The sequence below is a fragment of the Silurus meridionalis genome, chromosome 20 (assembly GCF_014805685.1).
Source record: "Silurus meridionalis isolate SWU-2019-XX chromosome 20, ASM1480568v1, whole genome shotgun sequence".
NCBI classification, from domain to species: Eukaryota; Metazoa; Chordata; class Actinopteri; order Siluriformes; family Siluridae; genus Silurus; species Silurus meridionalis.
The window spans coordinates 16,473,206-16,490,080 of record NC_060903.1 but is presented as its reverse complement, the minus strand read 5'-3'; the positions used below and the strand labels follow the sequence as shown (position 1 = coordinate 16,490,080).

Sequence of the window (16,875 nt, the reverse complement as noted above, 5' to 3'; positions counted from 1 at the left end):
TAAAAGGGACAAAGGGACAGACAGTGGGAAAGCAAAGGAGAGGGAGAGACAGAAAGATACACATCAACACACACACACACACACACACACACAAACACAAACACAAAAAGGAAAGTTTTGAAGATCTGGACACAGCAGACTGCCAGATGCTCCTAGTAAATATCTCAAGTAGTACTTGCCAGCATATTCATTTAGCATATTTCACACACACATACATACACACACACACACACACACACACACACACTCAAAGGCACCTGCATTATGAACAATTGTTTTACAGCACCTGGTGCCTTTCTCCTGAACACTGTAAATCTTTTTCTCTGCCTTCCTCACTTTCTCTCTCTTTCGCTCTCTATCCATCCATCTTTCTTACTCCCATTTTCTCTTACACACACACACATGTGTGTAGAACAAGCACCAGAGAGTGAAAAAAAACAGCTCTCAAAATAGCTTCAATGGAAGAGGAAATCTAAATCTAGGCCTCACAGGAAGAAAAGTGTGTGAGAAGTATAAACAAACCAGGAAGTGCTGGACTCCACAAACAATCCCACCTCCTCCGAGCGCTCTCGCTCTCCCCCAGATTCCCTGACTCTTAGTCCTAATAACGCAGCGGAGGTGGAGGTCTGTTTTTCTTACACCCGCCATCGATTCATTTCCTCCCTTCTTTCTTCCTTTCTACTTCCTGCTACTTTTCCCCCTCAGTCTTTCATTCCAACTAGAATCAGAATGAGTCTTTGCCTTCAATTGAACTGAAGAATAACTGGAATGAATGTGATTGTCTCAGCATCTCTGGTTTAATACTGACCTCGGTTCAACCCGGTCGCTCTGTGTTTCCTAAATTTTGCTGGCTGATAACGTTTTTTTTAAACCACATGCATTTATAGCCAAATTTAACATGCAAATCCAATCCTACCACCTGACCACCAAGCTTCCTGTCGAGTTCCTCATTTCCAGTTGTTTTATGCAAAATACAGTTGGAGAATCCTGAAAGGTGCCAACTTTGGCAGTCGTGCATCCTGAACGTTTACAACTTAATGAATTGTGGTTTTTGGAAACATAGGCGGAGTTACAATAACATGCTTGAACTACGTTTCAGATCTTGTCGTTTGACAGATCAGGTATGTGTTTGGTCTGTTAATTGATGAAACATGCTATATAGGAATATATATATATATATATATATATATATATATATATATATATATATATATATATATATATATATTGATTTGTACTATATTTCTTAATGCTATATCACATAGTTTGTTTTTCCATATGTTTTTTTCCAATGCAGCTAGGTTTAGGTTTACTATTGACAAATCTCAGAGACCAGAATATTTGTGGGGTTATGTCAGTCTTGACCAAAAAAGTTATAGGTTTTATATCATATAAACTTTCGTTCGGCTTCTCCCGTTAGGGGTCGCCACAGCGGACCAGCCGCATGTTTGATTGGGCATGTTTTTACGCTGGATGCCCTTCCTAACGCAATGTATCTGGGGTTGGGACCGGCACTGAAAGTGGCTGGGGTTGGTTGCCTGACCAGGGATCGAACCTGGGCCGCAGCGGTGAGAGCACCGCATCCTAACCACTAGACCACCAGGGAACCTTAGGTTAGTATATCATATAATGTTACGAATTAATAATAGGAGTTTGTGGAGCTATTTACTTCATTTGGTAGACGCCCTTATTCAGAGCGAATTACATTTATCTTATTCACACCTGAGCAGCTATGGAGTTAAGGGCCTTATTCATGGGCCCAGGAGTGGCATCTTAGTGTGTACCTTCAGCTCCAATGCCTTAACCACTAGCTACCACTTACCACCTGGACCTTAAGATTTATATGTGCTGTTTGAAAAACCCATTTCACATTTGCCATCTGCTGTTATAATAACCTTCTTCTGGGAAGATGCACTAGATTTCACAGTGTGGTTGGTGTTCAATAGGGTTGAGGTCAGAGTTGCATTTCCACTGCAACTTATGTAAACCATATGTTCATTAAACCGGCTTTGTGCACAGGGGTATTGTCATTCTGGAACAGTTGTAAGTTTTCTAGTTCAAAGGGAATATTTAATGCAACAACATCCATCCTATACAATTCTATAGAAATGTATACTTCCAATTGTGTGGTAAAAGTTTGTAGTCATAGTCAGGTGTCCCGATACTCCAGAGAGTACCTCTATGGCATATATTTAAAGGATATAAATCTGTATACAATTTGTAGCTGAAGGGAGCTCAACAATTAGGAGTATATGAGCTTAGAAAAGACATTTTTTCACAGATTCTAACTTTTTTTATTCTCTCTGGTCTCATTAGAGAACTGCTGACAAGGCTTGTTTACAGAATAGGAGACGCCAAAAACAGATTGTTTAGACTATTCAAGTATACATTCAAAACAAATGTCTCATCACAACTATGTGACTGGTCCAAAATAGTAACATGAATCACAAGTGCAAAATGTGACTTTCTATTTTATTGGTAAGCGTGACTTAATTGTGACTATTCACGCATGAAAAGGTGGCTTCTGTCACCTGTAGAAGCTTATCAAGATGAGAAATTATAAAAGAAAATACACCTGGACCTTGGATTTAAATTGACTACGCTTTTGTAACATAGTGTCTGTCCCACACATTTTATTTTTGTCCCGTGCGAAGCCTGAGTCCTGAGGCCTCACACGACACACTGAGTAGCATGTTCTTGCATCGTCGTTTGTTCTCCATCTGTGTGTATGGTGAAGGAAGTAGATCCCCCCAGTTCCCCCTCTCTGTCCCTTTCTCTCTCTTTTCCGTCCTCCCTCGCTTGCTCGCTCTCCACACCTGCCTCTCCCGACGTTCTCAGGCCGACGCCATTGTTTCTCCGGAAGAGGAGAAGGATGTGGCTGGCTTTCTCTACAGCTGGGGATAACATGTGGTGTTTGTATGTGTGTGTTAAAGCTTGTGAGTGGTTGCAGGTGTGTGTGTGTGTGTGTGTGTGTGTGTGTAAGCATTTCTGTCACTACAGGAAAAAACAGAATACATTCAACAGGTATACAGAGTGACCAATTGGAGTCGCACAATCAAATCAAGCTCTCTTCCTTTCATTCATTGAAGAAAAAGTGTGTATGTGTGTCTGAGAGAGATAATGTGTGTGTAAGAGAGAGAGAGAGAGAGAGAGAGAGAGAAAAGAGAGAGGGGGACAGAAAGAAATGGTGTGTCGCCCCCTACTGGACACCTATACATATCCTGCTACAGTAATCTAATCCACATGCATCCTATCGAATCATATTTACCATCATATCACTTCCCAGCCCAGTGTCATTTCCAACAATATTTTGCTCATTCTCAATGGAAAAAAGAAAGGGTGTGTGTGTGTGTGTGTGTGTGTGTGTGTGTGTGTGTGTGTGTGTGTGTGTGTGTGTTCAAAGTAATGCTCGTTCGACCAACATGTCACTCTTTTGTCTTATAGCCTTTATGGGAAACACAGCCATCTGCCTTGTGTTCATATGACCTCATTAGTATCTGTTACACACTCTCCCTCTCTTTCTTCTTCTCCATGGCTCTCTCATTAACACCAGGAACTAGGGGGGTAATCACATGCTTGGTAAATAGTCAGGCTGCCAGAGTGATGAGTCTGCGTCCAGTGTCTCTCTCTCTGTCTAGCCACAAGCACCGTGCGACTGGATACACACACACACACACACACACACACACACACATGGACGCAGGAGTGATAAAACTTTACAAGAATGACGCCACACGCCAGACCACTACTCATAAGACCTGTGCTGAGGCAAACATCTGACTGTTTTTGTGTGTGTGTGTGTGTGTGTGTGTATGTGTGTGCGTGTGTATGTGCGTGTGCGTGTTTTAGAGGTGGCAGGAAACAGCCTGTCAAGAGCCACATTGTTCTGTTTAATAATAAGAGGGACTTTGGCAATGAGGCAAAATCACCACCATGTTTATGGGAACTGTTGAATTCTTTTACTTGAATAATAATGACATCATTCTTTTTGCATTTATGCCTATTTTAAAGTAATTATTCAAAACTTTTTTCTTTGTTCACTTGCTGTTCCTTACATCTGGGTCCTGTATAACAAAGAATGAACCCACTTTTGCTTGTAGCAGTGAGTGGGCGCTCTAATTCGCCCCGAGTTTCGCCCCTCGACCTCCACCTCAACCCGGAAACCCGACAGGGTGACATGCTGGTCAACAGCAAAGCATATCACAGAACCCATATATCAAACTATTATTAGGAGGAAGTCATTACGGTGGGTCCGACCCCTCCTTGACCCTGGAGGCCAGATTAAACTGTAGCCAAAGATCAGGACTGGACCTCGGTGCTGTCAGTCCAGTGATGCAAGGCTTTGGTGCAAGACCTGACTGGATAATGTGTTGAAAGAAGAAGGTCCTTTCAATTCTTATACTACGGGAAATAATTGGTCTCATTAGTTTGTATGGTAAAGAGCAAGAAACTGATTTTAATTACAGAAATAGGAATTGACAATTTTTTTGGAAGACCTCTATTGGCTGTTTAGGGATTTTTAGCTTCAGTTAATGTGTTTTAAATGGTTTAAGGGTATTTCCCATAAAAGACAGGAATTTGCTGCCTCAGTATTGAATCACATCAAGATAACATGCTGTATTTCCTAACGGGAAATGGTGTAGCAGCTTTAAACATTCTTTCTTCTCATTTTAATGATTCAAATATATAGTGCCAAATATACCACACAATCTAGATTTATTTATAGATGCATGTTAGGCATGTTATTGAGTGTATATTGTAAAAGTGACAAAAATATTGTTTTTAAGTGCCACCTGCACATCCAGAATAGGTTTATTCCGCTTATTCCACAGCAATTTTCCATTATATATTTGATTAATTCAGTTACAGTGTACTTCTTATTTATTTATTTTTCTCTTATCCTTGAAGTATGCTCTGTGTTGCAAAAATAATTTACTATTAACCTTTGACAATTATAGTGAACTACCACTGGAGACTCCTTCCAAAATGTGAAGAGTCTGGCATACTTTTGAGAATAAGCTGTTCCTATACAGTGGGGAAAATAATTATTTGATCCCCTGCTGATTTGATAAATTCACCCCCTTACAAAGAAGTAAACAGTCTAGAATTGTTATGGTAGGGTTATTTTAACAGAGAGAGAAAGAATATACAAATCCAGAAAAGGTATCTGATCCCCTACCAACCAGTAAGACTCCTGACCACCACACACCCAAATTAGTCATGTCCCTTTAAGAAAAAACTCCTAATATTAACTCATTATGTGTAGGAAAGACACCAGTCACAGAATCAACCTATTCCTTTCTAATCGCTCAACACCATGGGCAAGACCTAAGAGCTGTCAAAGGATGTCAGGGACAAGATTGTAGACCGTTGGAATGGGCTACAAGACCATCAGCAAGTAGCTTGGTAAGAAAGAGACCACTGTTGGTGCTATAATTCGAAAATTGAATAAATGCAAGATAAGTCAATCGCCTTTACTCTGGAGCTCCATGCAAAATCTCACCCCAAGGGTTAAGGATGATAAGGTGAGGGATCAGCCCAGAATTACATGGGAGGAGCTGGTTAATGATCTCAAGGAGCTGGGACCACAGTCAACATGAAAACCATTGGTAACACACCAAGGTCTATCTGCTCAGCGGTGGCGTGCCGTGCAATGGGTACCTGGGCCTTCAGTGGGGACTTAATCCACCTCTTAATACCACCACTATTATGTCGCAATTATAAAAACCATCAATACAATCCAATACAAGCTCCAAACCTCTACACTACAACCGTAACTGTGCCACCTACATCATCTGGAGAAGAATTAATATTTGTCTAATAACATGACAAAAACATATAAAATATAAATAAAATACAACCTACTCACCAAAGATGCAGACTCATAATTTTCACTGCTCCTCAGAGGCTGTAAGCCTGTGGTACCGCTCATAGGCACTGGTCTGGAAGTGGCAAAAAAACCCTAAAAAGTTCCCAAAGTTGCTTATTTACACTATGTATCCACTTTGGAGAGCGTTTTCAAAAAAACTACGATTTAGTCAAATAAAAACACTGTCTCGCTGTGGACAGAAGAAGAAAAATATGCATTTTGAAACGAAAATAAATTAGTGAGGACATGGAAATAGAAAGCTAACCAAACCCTTCTGACCAATGAGAATTCAAGAGTCATGACACTCTTTATGACACTTTTCTGTATAATTTGCACAGATGTCTGTGTGTTTTAGGGGCATTAAATTACAATTAGTCCACACAAAATTCTTTTACCAAAGTCTCATTAAATGATGAGCAGATTCATGTTCAACCATCAAATCCTAGCAGAAAACTTCCAGATGCACCAAAAATCAGATAATGGTTTACTACTAAGACCATTTGCATTGTGATAGCATTACAAAGTAATTAGGGATTAATAATATTGGGAAATATGTTGGGGAATATGCCGAATCATTGCCTGGCTGTAGAGTTCCATTGCTGTATGTGCACAATTGAAAGTATTTCCACCAGTAAAAACTGTAAAACTTTCTTTTATTGAGTTTGGGATTAAATTTCAGGGAAATCTGCAGAATGTCTGCCAAGCAATTCTAAGCTCTCAGTTCAAAGGGTTATGTGTGACACAGAGAGGATTCGTTGGGGCAATGGGGCATCCAAAAGCCTCGAGGCTACTGATGCTCAGCAGAAAAGTGATGACGGCTCCTGCCCTGGCGTCGCCCGTGTTATCGGCCGGGCTCGGCCTGACCCCTAGCAGCCCTGTCAGGAGTGGAGTGGGGAGCAGTAATAGCTGAACTTTGGCCTTGTGACCCTCTGAAAGGTGATACCACAGCAGGAAGGTGAGTCTTGTGTCAATGAGGACACTGGGTTGGACACATGCCAAGGTCCAAAATACTTTATGACATTCTGCTAAGATAATACATTTCGATATGATAGTTGTTATACTGTCATATTTAAGTGGACTATTTGGCAGTTCAGGGTGAATGCCGAAGATCAGCACTTTATTGTTGTCAACATTTGACTCCAAATGACTGAAGTATATGTTTTATATGATTTTGATCTAAAACAAAGTCCCTTTCAGACTTTTTACATGGTAATTGATAACGTTGCTAAATATTATAATACAACCAGAACCCATTGAAAAGCCTTTGAATTTCTCAGCATGAGCTCTCATTTCTCCTGACAAGGATATTCCAAGTTCAGGGCATTGTTTTGAAAACCTCTGACTGATTTAGTGCATGTTGTGCAACCAAAGAAAACGCGATCTTTATTTGCTCTTTTTTATTTGCCCTCCTTAAACTGGTTCTTGTTCTTTGTCATTGCCCAGAAGAGGCACTTTGATGACGCATTACTGCTGTGATTTATTTCGTTTCTAAATGTACTTTCCGGTAATAACGTATGTCCTGTCCTGTCCTGTCCTAGGACATGAGTTAGCCAAGAGCTCTTCAGGTTCTGCAGCTACTCGTCAAGAAATCGTGATTGCATCAAGATCGTCTGTATATACAGAATTCTGTAGAGCAGTCTTAACAGATTAGTCATCACAGAATGAGCCTGTGTGTTTGGGGTGGGTTGATGAGCCGTGACTTTTTCAAGGAGGGCTGTGATTGGTGTAGAGCTGGTGTGTGATGTATAGGGCTGCTGATGGAGTTCCTGATGACTCTGATAGCCCCTACGACAGGATGGAACTGGGGTGGGGGATGTCACTGGGAGACACTGAGGTCTTAGTGATGACAGAGGAAAGGGGGGGTGAAAGAGAAAGAGACACGATGAAGGACGCAGTACGGCAGGCTGAGGGACCAGGAGAGAGTGGAATACTGGGAGAAAAATTCATCAGTTCTACAAAATGAAGAGACAGAGGGGAGGTGCCCTGTGACCTTCCACCTGGAGGTCGAACAGAGATCAGACAGAGACAGAGACAATAAGACTGCAACAGTGAGTCTCAACATGCTAAACAAACATGCTTAGAGCCATTTATTCTGCAAAAAAAAAAAACGCAACACCCAGCAATTATCATAAAAAAATTACAAACCACTGTCAGACATTAGGATCATTTTAGAGACAAAATGTTACCTGATACTGAAAGTTATTTGAATTTAAGATTGCAGCTACGTCTGTTTTTATTTCTGCATTGCTAAAGATCTTTTTAGATATAACGTCTTCTTATAAAGCACCGCATAAACACATCAATTTTGAGGACAAAATGTTCATTTGCTGCCTAATATATTCCACCCACTAACAGGTGCAATGATGAAAAAATAATCAATTTTATTTAATTCACCGCCCATAATGTTTACCTGATCGCTGTAGCTGCAAGCAGCAAGTAAGGGGCTAAGCATGTTCTAGTTCTGTCCATTAGTGACGGTAAAAGTTCAGAAAGCATTAAAACCCTCAGTGCTGAAATATGGATACAATTCTTGTTTGTAAAATTTGTCAGAAAGTTTGCACATTCTGTAAGAACAGCATTGAATATCAAATAATCCAAAAAACTTTATCATGATCTGGTTCAAATTTCTTAAAATTACATGATGGTTTATAAAAGGAGAAACCAGGATTTTTTTTTTTTATTCTAAATTCAAAAATCAAGATCCCCCAATTGATTTGCTATTTGTTGATTTTGTTGCATGTAATTGACAATATCATTACAATCTCATTGGTGCTTGGCACCCATAATAACTGGCAAAGCAGTTTTTAAATAGCAAAACCAAATATTCCACAAATCTGCTGTGTTATGTATGTTAAAAGCCTACATGAAGCTGTTTAAATCCCACGGAACAATTGCCTTATTGTCATAATGAGCTGAGACGAAAAAAGAAAATTAAAAAACCCCAATCCGACTCATGTTATCAGTCAAGCTTGGAAGCATTAGATCTGAAACTTGGTCCTAAGCAACCCCCCACCCACTCTGCAAACACAACAGTTACACCTTCACAACATTGAAAAATCAATTTCTCATGGGTCTGTCTAGTCTGTGTGTCATTGCACAAATGATCTTTTATTAGTGTTGGCATGGTATTGTACAAAATAGCTAATATTATTCACTTTCTGTTGAAAAGGTGAAGCAACAGCGGGATAGACTGTTTGTTTTTTTGGTAAAGCGTTTCATATTTTTCCACCCATTTATATGCAGAGATTTTTATCTTCTTTTACAAACACTGAACCTTTTCAATAACGAGAGCAAACGTTTATTCTTTAAACATAATGTAATAGTAAAGACTTTAGGGAAATGTGAGGCAAATGATTTGTGTTTAGGATTAAAAAATATCTGTGTTAATTGTCAATGCTAAAATTTTATCATCTGAACAGCACATGTGCTAGTTTAATTCAAATTAAAACTTGAAATTTACATCGTTTATGAGTTTTTTGCTGAATTTAATACAAATAAATCACATTAATTCTAAAGTCTACTGTTGTCATAGCAAGTACCAAAGAAAGTGCTAGCAAGAAAAAATTGCTTAAGCCAAACATTTTGAGACATTCTCTTAACCAGTGTTTCGAGTTCATTTCTCTTCTGCTTTTTTTCTTTGTGTCTATTCCAACCACACATAGATGAACGCTTTATAATTGTCGCTTATTTGTTAGTTAGTTTTGTTACCTATTTTATGTATGTTTATTGCAGTTTTACATCACAAGCACTGAGACTGCCTGATGCATAACCTTTTTTTTGCTAAATGATGGTTAAAATCTGTTTAGTTATTTTAAAAAGCAGGTGGTCTGGGGGACCTAAGCAACCATGTGGTGACTTTCCAACACCCATGTTTTAACTGGAAAAAACAAAACAGGATTAATCTATTTTTTTTATTATTCAGCCCATCGAAATGTAGGGAATAGTCCATTTTGACTATTTTGGTGCACGATATGAAAAATGGTTTTTGAACATTCCATTCCTATTTTTGGTTCCAATTTGCTGTTACAATAGGCTCCACTAGGTTTGTGTTCATTCAGCCACATGGGTGTTTGTAAAGTCTGGTACTGATGTAGGTGACCTGGGGTGCAGTCAGCGTTCCAATTCATCCCAAATGTGTTTAATTGTGTCGATGTCAGGGCTCTATAGCAGGCCACTCGTAGAGCTGGCTTTGTGCACAGGTGCATTGTCATGGTAGAACAGGTTTGGGTCTCCTAGTTCATGTAAAGAAAAATTTCATGCTACTGCATCTAAAGACACCTTACACAATTGTGTACCTCCAACTTTGTGGTAACATTTTGGGGAAAAATCAGATATGGCTGGAAATGTCCTAATATTTTGTTCTGAAAGTGTGTGTTGTATTCACATTATTCTTTGTATTCTTATACTTATTATTAATTGCAGATGACATGTTTAGTGACAAACCCAATGGATAACCACAGGTCTTCCTTTTTTAAGTTGAAATTATAGTAAGCGACAAACATTTTTTATGTCTACTTTTGTGTTAACATGTAGCTACATACACCAAGCATCATATGTGGCAAAATCACTATAGAAATTGACAAGTGGGGCAAATATATGAAAGTCATACATGACCCTGTCTACTTTATGTTGCTAAATGATCCATTCAGTCATCAGGCCTTATCTGAGTCATTCTTCTAACAGACATTACACTTCTTTCTCTGTCTTTAAATGAGGTGTGGAGCAATACTCAGTGACATGTTAACACACACACACACACACACACAACACACACATGCTGAGGTTCATATATAGGTTCAGCCAATGCACATGCAAACACACCACCTTAGACACACAATGTAAATTCTCTGACCAAAGGTCCAAAGTCAAAACCTCAATCAAATCCTTTCAGTTTAGACGTTTAGGTGTGAAATCGATTTTTTTTAACACTGTGCCTGCCCTCCTGGTCCTGTCAGGTGCAAAATGTGCGATAAGCATGTGATAGCCAGCTGACCTCTGTGGTGGGTCAAAGTGTTTAGCATAGCAGCTGTGTCATAATCAGTGATGCCCTAGTGGTGCCCTGGGTCGCACTCGAAAGGTTTCAAAACCTAAGTGCTAGAGTCCAGGTGCAATTAGGCTTTCGCTTCTTCTAGAGAGTGAGGATGTCAACAAACTTTATAGGGTGTGCGTTGGTGAGTGTTTGTGTGTGTATGTGACAGGTCAGGTTAATGTGTGCTTGAGTGCACCTTGAAAGTAAAACAGACAACCATCTCTGTTTGATTGGCGAGGGGGAAAGAGTCAGTAGGTCAGGGTCACTTGGCCTCTTCAAATATCTCTTTATTATCATATAAACCTTGAAAAGCTGCATGTCTTCACGTTCCATCTTCTCTACTCTCACTTTGTGGCTAAAAGGGATTAAAAACATCATTTAAAAAAAATGAAAAATTAAACACTGAGAGGTTGATCTGTTAATTAGGTTGAGGTTGAAAATATTTAACTACAGTTACTATTTTTTTCTTTGTTAGAAACATTTAATTCCTCTTATATTAGAGTAATTTTATTTTTAAATAAAGTACATTTTCATGAACAGTTTAAGCACTGCAAGTTGGCAGAATGAGCAGTAGGGGGTGACAGCTAGTTGTGTAGTAGTCGTGGCTGAGTGGTTAAGGCGATGACATTGAATGGAACTGGGGTATCCCCACGCAGGTTCGAATCCTGCTAACTACGATTCACTTTATGTATATATTTCCTATTAATTACCCCAAGCATAGTTAGTTTGCGTGGTGTTGTGTTAATAGGTGTTCCAGTTTATATTGGGGGTGATAGAGACTTGTGTAGTAGTAGTGGCCGTGTGGTTAACGAGATGGACTAGAAATTCGTTTGGCATCTCCCCACGCAGGTTGCAATCCTGCCGACTACGATTCACTTTTTGTTTACATTTCCTATTAATTAACGCGATCCAGTTAAATTGCATGTTTTAGTGTTATTAGGGCTTCGAGATTAAGTATGGGGGTGATAAAGAATTCTGTTGAAGTCATGGCCGAGTGGTTAAGGTGATAGACAAGACATTCGTTTAGGTATTCCCGCGCAGGCTCGAATCACACTGACTACGGTTCGCTTTTTATTAAAATTTCCTAGTAATAATTCGGATCCGTTCTATTTCCAGGTTGTTGTAGTAATAGGGCTTCCAGGTAAGGTATGTGGTGAGGGCGATTAGTGTAGTAGTCGTGGCCGAGTGGTTAAGGCGATGGATTAGAAATCCCTTGGGGTCTCCCCGCGCAGGTTCGAATCCTGCCGTCTACGATTCACTTTCTGTTTACATTTCCTAGTAATTACTCCGATCCGTTCTAGTTCCAGGTTGTTGTAGTAAGAGGGCTTCCAGGTACAGTATGTGGTGGTAGGGAGCAGTGTGGTAGTGGTGGCCGAGTGGCTTAGGGGATGGACTAGAACTCAGGTTGGAATCCTGCCGACTACGATTCACATTCTGTTTACATTTCCTAGTAATAATTCGGATCCTGGTCCCTCAACACCGTGTCCAAAACAATACAGTGATGTTCTTGGTTAGTTTATTTTGTTTTTTTTTAGGTTAATCTGTGAAATGCTTTTATTTTTAGTATTTTCGGTTTGCGATTTCTGCCCTACAGTAGAAAATATCATCTTAAATATATTTTCATGAACAGGTAAGGCACTGCAGGTTGGCAGAATGAGCAGTAGGGGGTGTTAGCTATCTGTGTAGTAGGTGTGGCCGAGTGGTTATAGGCGATGGACTTGCAATCCAATTGGGGTCTCCCCGCGAAGGTTCGAATCCTGCCGACTACAGCTTTCTTTCTTTTAACATTTCCTAGTAATAATTCGAATCCGTTTTATTTTTAGGATGTTGTAGTAATAGGGTTTCCAGGTACAGTATGGGGTGAGAAGGCATTGTGTAGTAGTCGTGGCCGAGTGGTTAAGGCGATGGACTAGAAATCCATTGGGGTCTCCCCGCGTAGGTTCGAATCCTGCCGACTACGAGTCTTTTTCTGTTTACATGTCCTAGTAATAATTCGGATCCGTTCAATTTCCAGGTTGTTGTAGTAATAGGGCTTCCAGGTACAGTATGTTGTGCGCATCTCTCTGTGTAGTAGTCGTGGCCGAGTGATTAAGGCGATGGACTAGAAATCCATTGGGGTCTCCCTGCACAGGTTCGAATCTTGCCGACTGCGGTTCACTTTCTGTTTACATTTCCTAGTAATAAACCGGATCCAGTGCATTTTCAGGTTGTTGTGTTAATAGGGTTTTCAGGTAGAAAAACAAAACGAGTAATTTTTATGTTGTGAAATTATCAAGATTTTCAAGTTATTTATGTAGCAATTAAAACTATATTCAACAATACAAGCTATAAACAGAAATAGATAAAAAAATAAAAATAAAAACAACTATTGACCTAATACTAATCAGAAAGAAACTCACCTGGTCCCTCAACACCGTGTCCAAAACAAAAAAATACAGTGCAAATACAGTGATGTTCTTGGTTAGTTTCTTTAGTTTTTTTAGGTTAATCTGTGATGTTTTATTTTCAGTATTTTCGGTTTGCGATTTCTGCCCTAGAGTAGAAAATATCCTCCTAAATATATTTTCATGAACAGTTTAGGCACTGCAGGTTGGCAGATTGAGCAGTAGGGGGTGACAGCTAAATGTGTAGTAGGCGTGGCGGAGTGGTTAAGGCGATGGACTAGAACTCCATTGTGGTCTCCCCGCGCAGGTTCGAGTCCTGCCGACTGCGATTCGCTTTCTGTTTACATGTCCTAGTAATAATTCGGATCCTGGTCCCTGAACACCTTGTCCAAAACAATACAGTCCAAATACAGTGATGTTCTTGGTTAGTTTATGTTGGTTTTTTTTTAGGTTAATCTGTGATGTCGTTTTATTTTCAGTATTTTCGGTTTGCGATTTCTGCCCTAGAGTAGAAAATATCCTCCTAAATATATTTTCATGAACAGTTTAGGCACTGCAGGTTGGCAGAATGAGCAGTAGGGGGTGACAGCTAAATGTGTTGTAGTCGTGGCCGAGTGGTTAAGGCGATGGACTAGAAATCCATTGGGGTCTCCCCGCACAGGTTCGAATCCTGCTGACTACGATTCACTTTCTGTTTACATTTCCTAGTAATAATTCGGATCCGTTCTATTTCCAGGTTGTTGTAGTAATAGGGCTTCCAGGTACAGTATGTTGTGAGCATCTGTCTTGTAGTAGTCATGGCCGAGTGGTTAAGGCGATGGATTAGAAATCCGTTGCGGTCTCCCCGCGCAGGTTCGAACCCTGCTGACTACGATTCACTTTCTGTTTACATTTCTTAGTAATAAACCGGATCCAGTGCATTTTCAGGTTGTTGTGTTAATAGGGTTTTCAGGTAGAGACACAAAACAAAACGAGTAATTTTTATGTTGTGAAATTATCAAGATTTTTAAGTTATTTATGTAGCAATTCAAACTATATTCAACAATACAAGCTATAAACAGAAGTAGATCAATAAATTAAATAAAAACAACTATTGACTACGATTCACTTTCTGTTTAAATTTCCTAGTAATAATTCTGATCCGTTAGTAGTAAGAGGGCTTCCGGGTACAGTATAAGGTAAACTACACACGACTGTGATTCACTAAAAAATAATGCATTAAAAGTTGTTGTGGAAATTTACTGGCAACCCAGGTTAATAGCACTAGCTGCACTATTTTTCCCAACTCATCCATACAATAAACAAATCCATCAATAGCAAAGATGTGATTTTTTTTTTTTATCATTGAATACAAGCTTTGGGTTACACAGTTCATTTATAAGTGGTTTGGTCCTTTAATATATATTTAATTATTTAACAAATCAAATTCCAAAAAGTATTAACCTTATAAACATGCACATAACCGTTAAACATAATAGTTGTTTCGTTTGTTATTAGTTAGGGCAGATGTTTAAAAAAGAAGCACTTGTATAAAAAAAAAAAAAAAAGCTCATGACAAACAGTGATGCTGAAATATATCAGATTTTCCTTGTTCCAGAGATTTCCCTCAGGTGCTCATAGTGCACTGGATGAACTGAAAGAAAGAAAATCGAAATATTCGGTTTAAAATCAATAGAATTTTTACATGAACATATTTAATTATTTGTTTTTAGCCCATTTTTTTTTTTTTTATCTCATGTGTAGTACTGTTATACTTACATCGTCATACTGAAACATAGCAGTTCCATTTTGTCCCTGGTCTCTCCTGCGGAATATATCTGAACACAATAACAACCATGTTATAAGTCGATGAATTACAGTAAACCTATTTCCATTGACACAAATGCTTATAAAATGAAGTAGAATTAGTCCAATGTACTAGAAATCTATTGGGGTCTCCCCACGCAGGTTCGAATCCTGCCGACTACGGTTCACTTTCTGTTTACATCTCCTAGTAATAATTCGGATCCTGGTCCCTCAGCACCGTGTCCAAAACAATACAGTGCAAATACAGTGATGTTTTTGGTTAGTTTATTTTGGGTTTTTTTAGGTTAATCTGTGAAAGGCTTTTATTTTCAGTATTTTCGGTTTGCGATTTCTGCCCTAGAGTAGAAAATATCCTCCTAAATATATTTTCATGAACAGTTTAGGCACTGCAGGTTGGCAGAATGAGCAGTAGGGGGTGCTAGCTCTCTGTGTAGTAGTCGTGGCCGAGTGGTTAAGGCGATGGACTAGAAATCCATTGGGGTCTCCCCGCGCAGGTTCGAATCCTGCCGACTACGATTCAATTTCTGTTTACATTTCCTAGTAATTATACTAATACGGTTTATTTTTCTTTCTTTGTTTTGTGTAAATAGGGATTCCAGGTTAGGGAGTGGGTGAGAAGGCGTCTTGTAGTAGTCGTGGCCGACTGGTTAAGGCGATGGACTTGAAATCCATTGGGGTCTCCCCACGCAGGTTTGAATCCTGCCGACTACGATTCACTTTCTGTTTACATTTCCTAGTAATAATTCGGATCCGTTCTATTTCCAGGTTGTTGTGTTAATATGGTTTTCAGGTAGAGACACAAAACAAATCGAGTAATTTTTATGTTGTGAAATTATCAAGATTTTCAAGTTATTTATGTAGCAATTCAAACTATATTCAACAATACAAGCTATAAACAGAAGTAGATCAATAAATTAAATAAAAACAACTATTGACTACGATTCACTTTCTGTTTAAATTTCCTAGTAATAATTCCAATCCGTTAGTAGTAAGAGGGCTTCCAGGTACAGTATGGGGTGAGACTACACACGACTGTGATTCACTAAAAAATAATGCATTAAAATCATAGATCACAGAAGGTATCTGAAGTTTAGATCTTGATTAATGTAGTGAAACTTGTGTTTACCAAATGCCATAAATGTTTTATTGCAGATAACCAAATCGGATTGAATAAAAGCAAACAAAAGGGTATGTACAAGCCTTGCGTCTATGATGTACAGAATTTGAACGGTAAACTATATAGTGCAATGAGTGGAAGTAAGAAGGTGGGATTATCAAGTGTTTAATTTTGATCAGAAGTACATGTACACCACAGTGGTCTTACGTTTCTCATGCAATGTCTGAAATTAGTTTTATATATCTGAGATGTCTAGTTGTGGTGGAAATTTACTGGCAACCCAGGTTAATAGCACTAGCTGCACTATTTTCCCCAACTCATCCATACAATAAACAAATCCATCAATAGCAAAGATGTGATTTTTTTTTTTTTTATCATTAAATACAAGCTTTGGGTTACACAGTTCATTTATAAGTGGTTTGGTCCTTTAATATATATTTAATTATTTAACAAATCAAATTCCAAAAAGTATTAACCTTATAAACATGCACATAACCGTTAAACATAATAGTTGTTTCGTTTGTTATTAGTTAGGGCAGATGTTTAAAAAAGAAGCACTTGTATAAAAAAAAAAAAAGCTCATGACAAACAGTGATGCTGAAATAAATCAGATTTTCCTTGTTCCAGAGATTTCCCTCAGGTGCTCATAGTGCACTGGATGAACTGAAAG

General features: G+C 38.9%; 2 long non-coding RNA genes and 4 other non-coding genes across 6 annotated transcripts in view; 4 read left to right on the top strand and 2 right to left on the bottom strand.

The window, feature by feature from the left end:
- Positions 1-12,583: 12,583 nt before the first annotated feature.
- Positions 12,584-12,667, top strand: trnaa-ugc. The gene has a single exon. It is a non-coding gene; the product is annotated as a tRNA-Ala (tRNA).
- A 109-nt stretch (positions 12,668-12,776) lies between these two features.
- Positions 12,777-12,858, top strand: trnas-aga. Its single transcript has one exon. It is a non-coding gene; the product is annotated as a tRNA-Ser (tRNA).
- Positions 12,859-13,882: 1,024 nt separating this feature from the next.
- On the top strand, positions 13,883-13,964 carry trnas-aga. Its single transcript has one exon. It is a non-coding gene; the product is annotated as a tRNA-Ser (tRNA).
- Positions 13,965-14,607: 643 nt separating this feature from the next.
- LOC124403294 lies at positions 14,608-15,215 on the bottom strand. The gene is made up of 2 exons (XR_006928874.1): positions 15,041-15,215; positions 14,608-14,915 (listed from the first exon to the last, which is right to left on the bottom strand). It is a non-coding gene; the product is annotated as an uncharacterized LOC124403294 (long non-coding RNA).
- A 306-nt stretch (positions 15,216-15,521) lies between these two features.
- trnas-aga lies at positions 15,522-15,603 on the top strand. Its single transcript has one exon. It is a non-coding gene; the product is annotated as a tRNA-Ser (tRNA).
- Positions 15,604-16,354: 751 nt separating this feature from the next.
- The window catches only part of LOC124403230, a 1,049-nt gene continuing 528 nt past the window's right edge, over positions 16,355-16,875 (bottom strand). Inside the window, exon 4 of the long non-coding RNA XR_006928863.1 lies at positions 16,355-16,868. This is a non-coding gene — a long non-coding RNA (uncharacterized LOC124403230). The remainder of the gene's footprint in view (positions 16,869-16,875) is intronic.